The following is a 15525-nucleotide window of genomic DNA, read 5'->3' on the forward strand; positions in this document are numbered from 1 at the left end:
CCTTTAATGTAGTAAAACATCCCAAGGCGTTTCACAGGATCCTTTATCAGACAATATTTGACACTGAGGCATGTAAGGAGACATTAGGACAGGTGACCAATAGCTTGGCCAAAGAGGTGGGTTTTAAGGAGCCTCTTAAAGGAGGAGAGAGAGAGAGGCGGAGAGGTTTAGGGAAGGAATTCCAGAGCTTAGGGCCTAAGCAGCTGAAGGCACGGCAGCCAATGGTGGAGTGATGAAAATTGGGGATGTGCAAGAGGCCGGAATTGGAGGAGTGCAGAGATCTCGGACAGTTGTGGGGCTGGAGGAGATTGCAGAGATAGAGAGGGATGAGGATGAGAATTTGAAAGATGGCTACTGCGAGGCCAAGATAGAGAAACGCCCTCTGCTCCAGGTGCATACAGTTCCTCCTTTCCTCAGTAAGTTATTCTATATATGTTATTGTTGTAATTTGCGAATGATACCCGGGCTCCAGGGGTTAAGTTACGAGGAGAGATTACACAAACTAGGGTTGTATTCCTTGGAATTTAGGAAGTTAAGGGTTGATCTGATCAAAGTTTTCATGATATTAAGGGGAAGTGATAGGGTAGATAGAGAGAAACTATTTCCGCTGGTTGGGGATTCTGGGACTAGGGGGCATAGTCTAAAAATTAGAGCCAGGCCTTTCAGGAGTGAAATTAGGAAACACTTCTACACACAAAGGGTGGTAGAAGTTTGGAACTCTCTTCCGCAAACGGCAATTGATACTAGATTAATTGTTAATTTTAAACCTGAGATTGATAGATTTTTGTTAACCAAAGGTATTAAGGGATATGGGGCAAAGGCGGGTACCTGGAGTTAGGTCACAGATCAGCCATAATCTCATTGAATGGCGGAACAGGCTCGAGGGGCTGAATGGCCTCCTCCTGCTCCTATGTTCTGAAGTTCCTAATTTAGTTAAATAAAACATATTGGTTGCCTCTGTATGGCTTTGGCTGTGGTATTTATGTGTGACTGAGGCTTATTGCTCTTGCACAAGGGAGGGATGAGAGGAAGTGCATGTAATGTTCTTTGGTTATGTCTGTCTTGGCCCTTACAGTCAAGTGATTTGATGGCTTTAATGGAAGACCAGCATCACAAAATGGGATTTGCAGTTTATTAACAAAAGTTTTTGACAATCACATTGGGCAGTTCAATATAATTTCCGTCCTGCTAGGCTTTATAGCTTGAATTGGGAGATAAATGTATAATATATAAAGACCTTTAAATTCCCAGAACTGGTCACCGCAAAACTAACGGGGAACAAACTGTCTTCAGACTGGACTAATCCAGACTAATGTACAAGCAAGCAAAAGGAGTTAAGTGCCAAGTATTTAACTCTAAGTCTAAATGCAATCATTTCTGTTTAGACTGGGTTTCTATTGTATGGAGATCATTCAAAAACAAACTTAAATGCATTATTTGTGCAGAAGTGAAAAGAAAAATCACACAGTTGAAGTACCTGGAAGCAAATACCATGGGCACAGAGTCACTGGCCGGGAGATTTTTCTCTCAGATGGTAGTGCGAAACGGGCGGTATCGGATTGGCCGCCCATTATACGCAGCGCCTGATATTTAGTTACACTGACTGCGACGGAACTGAGTATCGGGCGCTGCGTGTAACCGGTGGCCGATCCGATCCCGCCCGTTTCGCGCTACCACCCACATTGAATTTCTAGCCCATTATATCTGGCTTAGAAAAGATATTGGGCCGTATTTTGCGACCCCCCCATGACAGGTGCGTACGGCACCCGTAGGGGCCGCGCACGTTTAGGCGTGCGAAGCGCGTGCGCTAAAACCCGGAACTTGCGATCTGTCAAGAATCCTCTTGACAGAAGATCCACATCCCCGGGAGAAGGGCCTCCGCGGGTGGAGAGTTGGGGTTATTTGCCCAACTCCCGCCCGCTGAATGCCCGTGAAACTCTCACGCCTGGTGAAAGCAGGTGTAAGGCCTGCTTTTACCAGCATTAGAGAGTTTAAAAAAATAGAAAAATAAAATGTTATCACTCAATTATACATTAAAAACCCTGTCCAATAAGGTAAGTTTATTTTTAGCCCCTTCAAAACATATACTTTTTTTTTCAAAAAATGTTTAAAATATTTAATTAAATGGCATTTTAATGAATTTTAAATATGTAATTTAAAAAAATAATGATTTCACATGTTTGTTTATTTTTTAAGTGATCTCCATTCATACTTATGGGGATTCTGTTCGTATGTAACTCCCATAAGTATGAATGGGGATTTCCTTCTTTTATTGGTTGGGCCGGCCCACGTGATCCCAGGGGCGCCTACGAACCGCCTGCGCCCCTGGGATACGGGGACCGCTGCCCGTGGGAACTCGGTGAGGCCCAGGAGCGCGAGTCCCCGTACCTCCCGGGCCGCCAGGTAAACGCTTAGATTTTTTACAGGTCGGAGGCGTCCACCCACGTGAAGCCTCCGATCGCAAATTTTGGGGCCAATATAATCCAAATTTACTATTGTGATACAAACATATTTGAATTACAATTGAATCTGGATCTACAGTGTTGTCATTGTCATCATCAGACACTACCTGGTATCATTAGCAGCACCTAAACCAGCATCTAATACTGGCCCTCTGGAACTGAATATCTTACGGCAAAAAGGAACATTTTAGCGATTCACTGCTTATCAAAAAGTAGGTGGACCAGAATGGTTTCCTTTTCTTTTCAGACAAGCTACAAAGCAGGAACTTCTCCAGACATCATCTTCTTGGCAGATGCTGACAATTACATTTCAAATATTTCATTACTTTACAGGAAGTGTTGACCTTGCTTGTAGCTCGAGCCGTGCTTTGCCTCCTGTTCGTAAGGTGTTTTCCTGGATGGTGAAGAACTGAGTAACAGTTAAGTGGAAAACCTCTTGTGGCCGAACTGGCTGTGGGAGGACAGAAAATGAGACAACAATCCAACAACTCCAGACTGTAAGACCCACCGTCCCCACAGGTCAAAGCCTCTGAAAACTGAGGAGATTTCTTGAGCATTCTGTGAAAGAGAAAAAGTTGAAGACGGAGTCGCTAAGAAGGCAGCAACAACACAAGGGATGCACAGAAGATTATGGATAAATGTATTACAATATAGTGAATTTATTTTTGTTTCTGGTTGTCATGTTCCAACAACACCACCACCACCAACACCATCAATACCAACACCACCACCACCAACACCATCAATACCAACACCACCAACACCAACACCACCAACACCATCAATACCAACACCACCAACAACACCAACATCAATACCAACACCACCACCACCAACACCATCAATACCAACACCACCAACACCAACACCACCAACACCATCAATACCAACACCACCAACAACACCAACATCAATACCAACACCACCACCACCAACACCATCAACACCAACACCATCAATACCAACACCACCACCACCAACACCATCAATACCAACACCACCAACACCAACACCACCAACACCATCAATACCACCACCACCAACACCATCAATACCAACACCATCAATACCAACACCACCAACAACACCAACAACATCAATACCAACATCACCAACACCAACACCACCAACACCATCAATACCAACACCACCACCACCAACACCAACAACACCAACACCACCAACACCAACACCACCAACACCATCAATACCAACACCACCAACAACACCAACACCATCAATACCAACACCACCAACAACACCATCAATACCAACACCACCACCACCACCACCATCAATACCAACACCACCACCACCAACACCATCAATACCAACACCACCAACAACACCAACAACACCACCAACACCAACACCACCAACACCATCAATACCAACACCACCAACAACACCAACAACACCACCAACACCAACACCACCAACACCATCAATACCAACACCACCACCACCAACACCATCAATACCAACACCACCAACACCACCAACAACACCAACAACACCACCAACACCAACACCACCAACACCAACACCATCAATACCAACACCACCACCACCAACACCATCAATACCACCAACACCAACACCACCAACAACACCATCAATACCAACACCACCACCACCAACACCATCAATACCACCAACACCAACACCACCAACAACACCATCAATACCAACACCACCACCACCAACACCAACAACACCACCAACACCAACACCACCAACACCATCAATACTAACACCACCAACACCACCAACACCACCACCACCGACACCACCAACACCACCGACACCACCAACACCAACACCACCAACACCACCAACACCAACACCAACACCGCTAACACCACCAACACCACGAACACCATCAATACCAACACCACCAACAACAACACCGACACCAACACCAACACTGCTAACACCATCAATACCAACACCACCAACACCAACACTGCTAACTCCACCAACACCAACACTGCTAACACTATCAATACCACCAACACCAACACTGCTAACTCCACCAACACCAACACTAACACTATCAATACCACCAACACCAACACCACTAACACCAACGCCGACACCAACACTGCTAACACTATCAATACCACCAACATCAACACCACTAACACCAACACCGCTAACACCATCAACACTAATGGTGTGGAGATGCCGGTGTTGGACTGGGGTGGACAAATGTAAGAAGTCACACAACACCAGGTTATAGTCCAACAGTTTTATTTGAAATCACAAGCTTTCGGAGCACTGCTCCTTCATCAGGTGAAGTGGAGAGATGCCTATAGACACAGATTATATAGTCAGAGAATAATGCCAGATGATTACAGGTAATCTTTCTAACTGCCATTTATCACACCTCGGTAGAGAGATAATCACAGCAACATCAACACCACCAACACCAACACTGCTAACACCACCAACACCAACACCAATACCACTAACACCAACACTGACACCAACACCAACACTGCTAACACCATCAACACCAACATTAACACCATCAACATCACTAACAACACCAGTGGAAAAGGTAGCATAGTGGTTATGTTACTGGACTAGTAATCTAATAGGCCTGGACTAATGATCTAATTAGACATAAGTTCAAATCCCACCATGTAATTAAATTTAAATTCAGTTAATTAAATAAATCTGGAATAAAAAGCTAACATCAGTAACGGTGACCATGAAACTACCGGATTGTTGTGTAAAAAAACCCATCTGGTCCACTAATGTCCTTTAGGGAAGGAAATCTGCTGTCCTTACCCGGTCTGGCCTATATGTGACTCCAAACCCACAGCAATGTTGTTGACTCTTAACTGCTCTCTGAAATGGCCCAGCAAGCCACTGAGTTGTAACAAACTGCTACAACCAACAATGACAAAAGTTTGCATTTATATAGCAAGGTTAAAAAAGTGTCCCAAGGCTCCTCATGGAGGCATGAGGAAAACAGATGCTGAGCCAGAGGAAGGATTGGCTTGGTCAAGAGGTGGGTTTTAATGGAGGTGGAGAGGCAGAGGGAATTCCACAGAGTGAGGCCTAGGTTTACATCACGGCTGCCAATAATCACTCGACCAGGAAACACCAAGACTGGTTCGACGAGAACGACCAGGAGATCCAGGAGCTAATAAGCTGCAAGCGCAAAGCATTCCTGATCTGGAAACAGCAACAGAACTCGAGAGCAAGAAAGCAGCTCTACAGAAGCCTGAAGGCCGAGGTCCAACAAAAAACTTGCGACCTAAAGAACAGCTGGTGGGTGGAGAAAGCGCAGGAGATCCAGCAGCTAGCTGACATCCACCACGTGCGTGGATTCTTTAGCGTAGTTAAGACCGCCTACGGCCCAAGGTCCTACCCACTGCGGGCCAAGAACGGAGAGGTACTCATCAAGGACAGAGAGGCAGTCAGTGCCTGCTGGAAGGAGCACTTCGAAGATCTCCTTAACCGAGACTCTGTCTTCGACGCGAGTGTCCTCAACTCCATCCCGCAGCATGCTACCCGCCACCATCTCAGCACAACCCCAGCCCGGCATGAGGTTGAAAAGGCCATCCGACAACTGAAGAACAAGGCCTCAGGAGCAGATGGAATCCCTGCCGAGGCGCTAAAGCATGGCGGAGAGGCACTATTGGCGCAAATTTATGAACTTATTTCTCTTATTTGGAAGGAGGAGAGCATGCCAGGGGATCTCAGAGATGCCGTAATTGTGACCATCTTCAAGAAAGGTGACAAGTCCGATTGCGGTAATTACAGAGGAGTTTCCCTGCTGTCTGCCACAGGGAAAGTCATCACAAGAATCCTCCTCAATCGCCTTCTCCCAGTCCCAGAGTCGCAATGCAGATTCTGCCCACTAAGGGGCACAATAGACATGATCTTCACCGCACGTCAACTGCAAGAGAAATGCAGGGAACAGCACCAACCGCTGTACATGGCCTTCTTTTACCTCACAAAGGCCTTCGACACTGTCAACCATGAAGGATTATGGAGTGTCCTCCTCAAATTCAGCTGCCCTCAAAAGTTTGTCACCATCCTCCGCCTGCTTCACAACGACATGCAAGCCGTGATCCTGACCAACGGATCCACCATAGACCCAATTCAAGTATGGACCAAGGTCAAGCAAGGCTGTGTCATCGCACCAACGCTCTTCTTGATCTTCCTGGCTGCAATGCTCCATCTCACCCTCAGTAAACTCCCCGCTGGAGTGGAGCTAAACTACAGAACAAACGGGGAACCGTTCAACCTCCGTCGCCTCCAATCCAGATCCAAGGTCGTCCCATCCTCTGTCGTTGAATTACAGGATGCAGACGACGCTTGCATCTGCACACACTCGGAGGTCGAACTCCAAACCATCGTTAAAGCCTTCACCGAAGCATACGAGAGCATGGGCCTCACACTAAATATCCGTAAGACAAAGGTCCTCTACCAACCTGCCCCCGCCACATAGTACTGCCCCCCGATTATCAAAATCCACGACGAGGCCTTGGACAACGTGGACCACTTTCCATACCTCAGGAGCCTACTGTCAACAAGGGCAGACGTCGACGATGAAGTCCAACACCGCCTTCAGTGTGCCAGTGCAGCCTGCGGTCACCTGAGGAAGAGAATGTTTGAAGACCAGGACCTCAAACCCGGCACTAAGATTATGGTCTACAGAGCAGTAGTGATTCCCGACCTCCTGTATGCTTCAGAGACATGGACCATGTACAGCAGACACCTCAAAGCACTGGAGAGGTACCACCAATGCTGCCTCCGTAAGATCCTGCAAATCAATTGGCAGGATAGGCACACCAACGTCAGTGTTCTTGCTCAGGCCAACATCCCCAGCATCGAAGCTTTGACCACGCTCGATCAGCTCCGATGGATGGGCCACATCGTCCGCATGCCCGATACAAGACTCCCAAAACAAGCGCTCTACTCGGAGCTCTGACATGGCAGGAGAGCCTCAGGTGGGCAGAGGAAATGCTTCAAGGACACCCTCAAAGCCTCCTTGAAAAAGTGTAACATCCCCACCGACACCTGGGAATCCCTGGCCCAAGACCGCACAAAGTGGAGGAGAAGCATCCGGGAAGACGCCGAACACCTCGAGTCTCTTCGCCGGGAGCAAGCGGAAGCCAAGCGCAAACAGCGGAAGGAGCGCACGTCAACCCAAGCACCCCATCCACCCGCCCCTTAAACCACTGTCTGCCCCACCTGTGACCGAGACTGTAGGTCCCGCATTGGACTCATCAGTCATCTGAAAACTAATTTTTAATGTGGGAGCAAGTCATCCTCGGTTCCGAGGGACTGCCTAAGAAGAAGAAGAAGAAAGGAAAGTGGGAGCGGGCGGGGAGGAAATGCACTTATTAATTCAACAAGAATTACTTCAGATTGTGATGAAATATTCCATTCATCACTGCCTGTGACTGTGGTTGGTTTCAGGTTTCAGTTCCCTTACCTCAGTTCCGTCTCCTCACCATTGTATTGTATATTGTAATGTATTGTGTGTAGGGCTCCGCCCATACCTGGCCCCTATGTAAGCAAGCTCAGTCTGGCCTCATATCCAGTACAGCAGACCTCCAGATGGAAGATACCTCTCTCCACTGCGTGTTACCTTCTAAGTTAATAAAAGCCTTGTTTTGTTTCGCTAACATCGAGTCTCGGAATTATTGAGGCACATCAATTTTATTAACTTATTTTTCAACACAATGGCCTAGAAATTCACTAGCCTTAGCGCCGCTTTTGAGGCGCTAGAGGGACTAGCGCCAGAGTTATGGCCAGTTGAAAAATTCCCTGGGGCCCTAAAGCGGCGTTGCACCGGTAGCGCTGCGCCGGCACCGATGACGTCATCGGTGTGCGCAGCGTCCCGGTTGCCATGCCGACGGGCCCCAGCGCCGAAATTCAGTTGCGGCCGCCTCGCCCGTGGCAGCCGCAACTAAGACTCTGGCAACCGAGTCTTACACAAGTTAGCGCCGGCGCATTAAGGTCGCGCGGCGGCCGGCCGCTTTCCCGCCGGCCGCCTGCCCGCACATCCCTCCCCGGACTCCTCCACCCCCCCCCCGCGGAACAGATGCGTCTGGCCTGCAAGCCCGGCACTTGTCCGAGGTGCCGGGCTCATTTTTGAAAAAATCAAACGGCCAGCGATCGGGTGAGGGCAGCGCCTCCTTAACGGGAGGAGGAGGCCTGCACTTCCCCAGCCTGCCGCACCGCATCGGGTGCCGCAGCGCCGGATTAGCGCCGCAATTCGGCACTCAGCGCCCATTGGGAGGCACTCACGCCCGCCAGTAGCGCCGGCAGCCGTCTGGGCGCGGCGCTACTGAATTTTTGGCGCGCGCAAGGGAATTAGCGCCGGCGCTAAATTTCCGGCGCTAAAGCCCTGGCGCGGCGTCAACTCAATTTCTAGGCCAATGGATCAACTCCTAAAACCCGAACGTTTGGATTTGGACCAGCATGCTTCGGACGCATCGGCACGCTTCGGACACTGGTTTATGTGTATGGAATTCTTCCTGGACAATTCCGCAGCCGTCAAAGACGCAACGGACGCTGCGAGTATGAAACTCGGAATTCTGCGGAATTGGGTAAGCCACCGGGTTTACCCCCTCATCCAAGACGCCGACACGTACCTGGCCGCCTGCGACATCTTAAAGGCGCATTACCAGCAGCCTACGAATGAGGTGTATGCTAGGCATCTGCTCGCTACTCGCGCACAGCGACCTGGGGAATCGGTGGAGGAGTTCCTAGGCACCCTGAAAATGCTTGGTAAAGACTGCAAGTGCCAAGATGTAAAAGCCGCAGTATACACTGACGAGCTTGTTCGCGATGCCTTTATCACAGGCCTCAGCTCCACTTACATCCGGCAGAGACTGCTGGAAAAAACGGGATTGGACCTGAAACAGGCTGCGGACACCGCGCGATCCCTGGATGTGGCCCAGAGAAACTCGGACGCCTACTCTTCAGCCCGCGCCGTCCACGCCGCCACGTGTGCACCAAGGGCGCCGCCATCTTGGAAGGCATCTTCCCCGCCCGGCAGCCCGACACCGTCGGGGCCCCGCTCTCCCCCCAGAAGCCCTACGACAGCCGCGACGCGTCGGGGACCCAACTGCTACTTCTGCGGGCAGCCAAAGCACACCAGAAACCTGTGCCCGGCGAAAGGCACCACCTGCTTTAAGTGCGGTAAGAAGGGGCACTTCGGGAAGGTGTGCAGAGGGAACCCCGCCGGAAAACCCGCCACCGCCGCGTGTGCGCTGTGGGAGCGGCCATCTTGGACGCCATCTTGCCCGACCTCGTGGGGTCCGCCATCTCATGAGCAGACAGCGTGGACGCCATCTTGTCTCGATCAGGGCCCTACAGTGGCATCGGTCACAGTGGACCAGACCAGGCCGCACCCGCTATCCAAATCAATGGTGGACATCGAGGTAAACGGGTGCCGGGTTAAATGTTTAATTGACAGTGGAAGCACGGAGAGTTTTATCCACCCTGAACTGGCACAACAACTCTCCCTAAAGGTGGTCCCTACTCAGGGTACCATCTCTATGGCTGATAAAACCCAGACATCGACCATTCTGGGTTACTGCACGGTACAATTGTCCGTTAACGGAACTGTATACGATAATTTTAAAGTATTAATCATGAAGAATCTATATGAGAGCGTGATCTTGGGCCTGGATTTCCAGTGCAACCACCAAAGCATCACGCTCAAGTACGGTGGGTCCCAGCCGCCCCTCACAGTGTGCGGTCTGGCTACCCTGAAGGTAAAGCTGCCTTCGCTATTCGCGAACCTTACCCCTAACTGCCTGCCAATAGCGACCAAAAGCAGGAGGTACAGCTGGGAGGACAGGCGGTTTATCGCGACCGAGGTAGACAGGCTCCTGAAAGAGCGCATTATTGAACGCAGCAACAGCCCGTGGCGCGCCCAAGTGGTAGTGGTAAGGGGTAGCGAGAAGAAACGGATGGTGATCGACTATAGCCAAACGATCAACAGGTACACCCAACTAGACGCCTACCCGCTACCCCGCATATCAGAAATGGTGAACCAAATCGCCCAATACCGGGTGTTCTCCACCATCGACCTCAAGTCAGTGTACCACCAGCTCCCTATCAGACCAGAGGACCGCCCGTACACCGCCTTCGAGGCGAACGGACGCCTCTACCAATTCCTCAGAGTCCCCTTTGGGGTGACGAATGGGGTCTCGGTCTTCCAGAGGGAGATGGACCGCATGGTCGATGACCACCACTTGCAGGCAACCTTCCCCTACCTCGACAACGTCACCATCTGCGGTCACAACCAGCAGGATCACGACTCGAACCTCGAGAGGTTCCTGGAAACCGCACAAAAACTCAACCTCTCCTACAACGAGGACAAGTGCGTTTTCAACACCACGCATCTCTGCATACTAGGCAGCGTGGTGGAGAATGGGGAAATCGGACCAGACCCCGACCGATTGCGCCCCCTACGGGAGCTGCCCCTGCCCAACACTCCCAAAGCCCTGAAAAGGTGCCTGGGGTTATTTTCTTATTATTCCCAATGGGTCCCCAACTACTCCGACAAAGCCCGCCCCCTCTTGAAAGCATCCTCTTTTCTGCTCTCTGCTGAGGCCCACGCCGCCTTCAAAAGCATTAAGCAGGATATTGAGCGGGCCACGCTACAGGCAGTGGACGAGAACACTCCCTTTCAAGTGGAAAGTGATGCGTCTGACTTTGCCTTGGCGGCCACCCTCAACCAGGCTGGGCGGCCCGTAGCTTTCTTCTCGAGGACCCTCCAAGGGCCCGAGATCAGACACTCCTCCGTAGAAAAGGAGGCCCAAGCCATCGTGGAGGCAGTGTGCCACTGGCGCCACTACCTAGCCGGCAAACGCTTCACCCTACTTACCGACCAGCGGTCGGTAGCGTTTATGTTCAATAATAAACAGAGGGGGAAGATTAAAAATGATAAGATTCTTAGGTGGCGGATCGAGCTCTCCATCTTCGAGTATGACATCATTTACCGGCCAGGGGCCCTTAACGAATCCCCTGACGCCCTCTCACGAGGGATGTGTGCCAGCGCCACCGGGGATCGGCTACAGACCCTCCACAACGACCTCTGCCACCCAGGGGTCACGCGGCTGTTCCACTTCATAAAGTCCCGTAACTTACCCTACTCGATTGAGGAAGTTCGGTCTCTGACCAGGAACTGCCGCACTTGCGCTGAGTGCAAGCCTCGGTTCTACCGCCCAGATAGAGCCCACTTAATCAAAGCTACACGGCCCTTTGAGCGGCTCAGCTTAGATTTCAAGGGCCCCCTCCCGTCAGTCGACCGCAATGTTTACTTCCTGAACATTGTGGACGAATACTCCCGTTTCCCATTCGCCTTCCCCTGCCCAGACATGACCAGCGCCACGGTCATTAAATGCCTCAACAGCCTGTTCTGCCTGTTCGGTATGCCGAGCTACATCCATGCGGATAGGGGGGCGTCCTTCATGAGTGAAGAGCTACGCCAGTACATGCTGTCCAGGGGGATCGCCACGAGCCGTACCACCAGCTACAACCCCCGGGGTAACGGTCAAGTGGAGCGAGAGAACGGGACAGTATGGAAAGCAGTCACTCTAGCTCTAAGGACCAAGGGCCTCCCTATCTCCCGCTGGCAGGAAGTCCTCTCAGATGTGCTCCATTCGATACGGTCGCTATTGTGTACTGCCACTAATGCCACGCCTCACGAACGAATGTTTGTCTTTCCCCGGAAATCCACCTCAGGCGTATCCATGCCGTCATGGCTCTCCACCCCAGGTCCGGTATTCGTGCGAAGGCATGTGAGGGGCCACAAGACGGACCCTCTCGTGGAGCCAGTGCACCTACTCCACGCCAACCCCCAATACGCGTATGTCCGGCACGCCGACGGAAGGGAGGACACCGTGTCCATAAAAGACGTCGCCCCAGCCGGTAACGACAACAACCACGGCAATAGCAACAACAACAATCACAGCAACTCTTACCCACCCACTACTCTTTCATCACCCCCGGAAGAACATCGACCAACAGCACCCCCACCAACTACCCCTTCAACAACCCTGGTGGCACCCCCGGCAGAGTCCCAGGAGGCCACCGGGGACACCCAGCCGACACCCGCGACACCACAACAGCCACGTCGGTCGCAGAGGACTATCAAACCCCCGAGCAGACTAAATCTATAGAAGGGGTGAATGTGATGAAATATTCCATTCATCACTGCCTGTGACTGTGGTTGGTTTCAGGTTTCAGTTCCCTTACCTCAGTTCCGTCTCCTCACCATTGTATTGTATATTGTAATGTATTGTGTGTAGGGCTCCGCCCATACCTGGCCCCTATGTAAGCAAGCTCAGTCTGGCCTCATATCCAGTACTGCAGACCTCCAGATGGAAGATACCTCTCTCCACTGCGTGTTACCTTCTAAGTTAATAAAAGCCTTGTTTTGTTTCGCTAACATCGAGTCTCGGAATTATTGAGGCACATCACGCACGTCAACCCAAGCACCCCATCCACCCGCCCCTTAAACCACTGTCTGCCCCACCTGTGACCGAGACTGTAGATCCCGCATTGGACTCATCAGTCATCTGAAAACTCATTTTTAATGTGGAAGCAAGTCATCCTCGGTTCCGAGGGACTGCCTAAGAAGAAGAAGAAGAAAGGAAAGTGGGAGCGGGTGGGGAGGAAATGCACTTGTTAATTCAACAAGAATTACTTCAGAATGGCGCGATGGATTAAAAATACTTATAAAGGATTCAATGCAAAGTACGCTGTGCTTGAGATAAAACACAAATTTCACTTTTATTGATAAGTGTTGTTCCTATCCTTAGTTTACAATGAGGTGGCCCTGGATTCTGTTAAAGCTGAACAGGAGGTAAAACAAACACAAGTGCACCATTGACAATCACAGCAACTAAACAAATGATGCTAATCACTCTCAGTCAGGTTGTTACTGATAAGGACCTCGAGTTTAAGACCCTTCCTCACACCAGCGATTTACTAAACTGTGGAGAGGTTAATACCCAAGTAAACCGAGGATTAAGGGGAATTATTTCAGATAAATTGTGTAGAGCCTTCCCCTGTTTTTGAAAGCGGTGTAGATAATTCTCGCAGTAAAAGTGTCTGCCCGTACATTGTAGAGAGGCAGCAAGTTGCTGTGGCCCTGTTGCTTATATCCCTTTCTAACCGTATCTCAGTCCCGAAGATTAATCAGCAGTGAGGAAGTGATGTAATTGGAAATACTTACAGTTCCAAACTTTGTCGTTTTATCTCGGAGTTTTATGTAGTATTTTTACTATTCCGATTAGAAAAATACTCCCAAGTTTTTCCCTTCAGCACTCAGGTTATGTTACAAAGTGTTCTACGGGACTGAAAGCTAGTTGATTTTGAACAGCTACGGTCTGTCGCAGTGTAAATAACCTTCCTGTCAGCCTGCTATAGGTTCCTCTTAAATACTTGTCCTCTGTAGGTGCTAACGTATTTGACAAGTGAGCTGAAGCTGTTTACACAGATGAAGATATTTGCAAAACAGAAATAATTTTTAAAAAATGTCTTGTGGCAAAATTTAATGATTACTTTCATGTGGCAAAGAGACATCTGTTAGCAACTGCAGCAACTCGCCAAGGCTTCTTCGACAGCATCTCGCAAACCCGCGACCTCTGCCACCTAGAAGGACAAGGGCAGCAGGCGCATGGGAACACCACCACCTCCAAGTTCCCCTCCAATTCACACACCATCCTAACTTGGAAATATATTGGTTGTCCCTTCATCGCCGCTGGGTCAAAATCCTGGAACTCCCTCCCTAACAGCACTGTGGGAGCACCTTCACCACACGGTCTGCAGCGGTTTAAGAAGGTGGCTCACCACCACCTTCTCAAGGGGCAATTAGGGATGGGCCTTGCCAGCGATGCTCACATCCCAGGAACAAATTTTTTTTAAAATGGGCTGTAAATTACGATTGGTGATACAGGTATTAGCAAATGAACACTAAGTTCAGCTTTGAGCTTCCTCCATACACCATTTTTTTCACGAACGTTATTCTTTTTATTTTAAGATGGTTATAGCCTCCCCTGAAACGGCAACCAGAGAACGTCATACAAACAGGTTAACTGTCTGCTGATATTATTAACTGGAAGCTCATATTTTCTCCGGAGAAAACCAAGCCAAATCAGGCTTGTGAAGCATTAGTGTTTACAGTACAATAAGAGGCATCACAGAATACTCGTGAACTGTCTGCACAAAATACACACAGCGCAGTAGATGGAGATTTAAACTCTTGAAGCACTTCAAGCTGTTTTAACTCTGCACTCTATACTCCCTATCCTTCCTCTCTCTCTCTCTCTCTCTCTTGCTCCCATTTTTCAATTTGCCACAGAGAACCAAACATTCTACAAATCACACAGTAGTGACCCTGAATCGCTGGAGGTTAGACTGGAAGTTTTCAGTCATGGAGCCTTTGGCCAGGTCAGTACAAGGCCTGTAATGTGAAGCACTCCATCTTCTCATGTGTCTTAATAACCCCAAACACTACCCTGATAACTGTAATCCTGCTTTTTAACAAAGATAACTAGCCTACACCGGACAGATAAGAGCAGTGGTGTCTGTTTTAAGATTGGAAGCATCATCGACATCATTAGCTTGACCCCCCCTGACCTTTTCCTGTGCTCCTTTGGAGCGTATCTTTACGAACCAAACTCATTCTCTCCTCCAGACGCCATGCTGGTGCCACTTCCACACTAACCCAGCGGTCGTTCGTGGAAACGGACCACAGGAACATATCCTGGCATCTGGATGCAAAGTTAGGTTATAGTATTTACAAATATACAGGAACAAAAGAAAGAACTTGCATTTGTATAGCGCCTTTCACGACCGTGGGCCATCCCAAAGCACTTCACAGCCAATCGAGTACTTTCTGAAGTGTAGTCACTGCTGTAGGAAAACGGGGCAGGCAATTTGCGCACAGCAAGATCCCACAAGCATCTGGTTTATTATTTTTTTAAAGGGACGTTGGGTTGAGGGATAAATACGATTGGGTTTGGCTGTGGAAAGACTTGGCGCGCAATTATTGAAAAAGACAGGCCCAATA

Source organism: Somniosus microcephalus, chromosome 15, assembly GCF_052327205.1.
Source record: "Somniosus microcephalus isolate GS21.2 chromosome 15, FLI_Smic_1.0, whole genome shotgun sequence".
Lineage (NCBI taxonomy): Eukaryota > Metazoa > Chordata > Chondrichthyes > Squaliformes > Somniosidae > Somniosus > Somniosus microcephalus.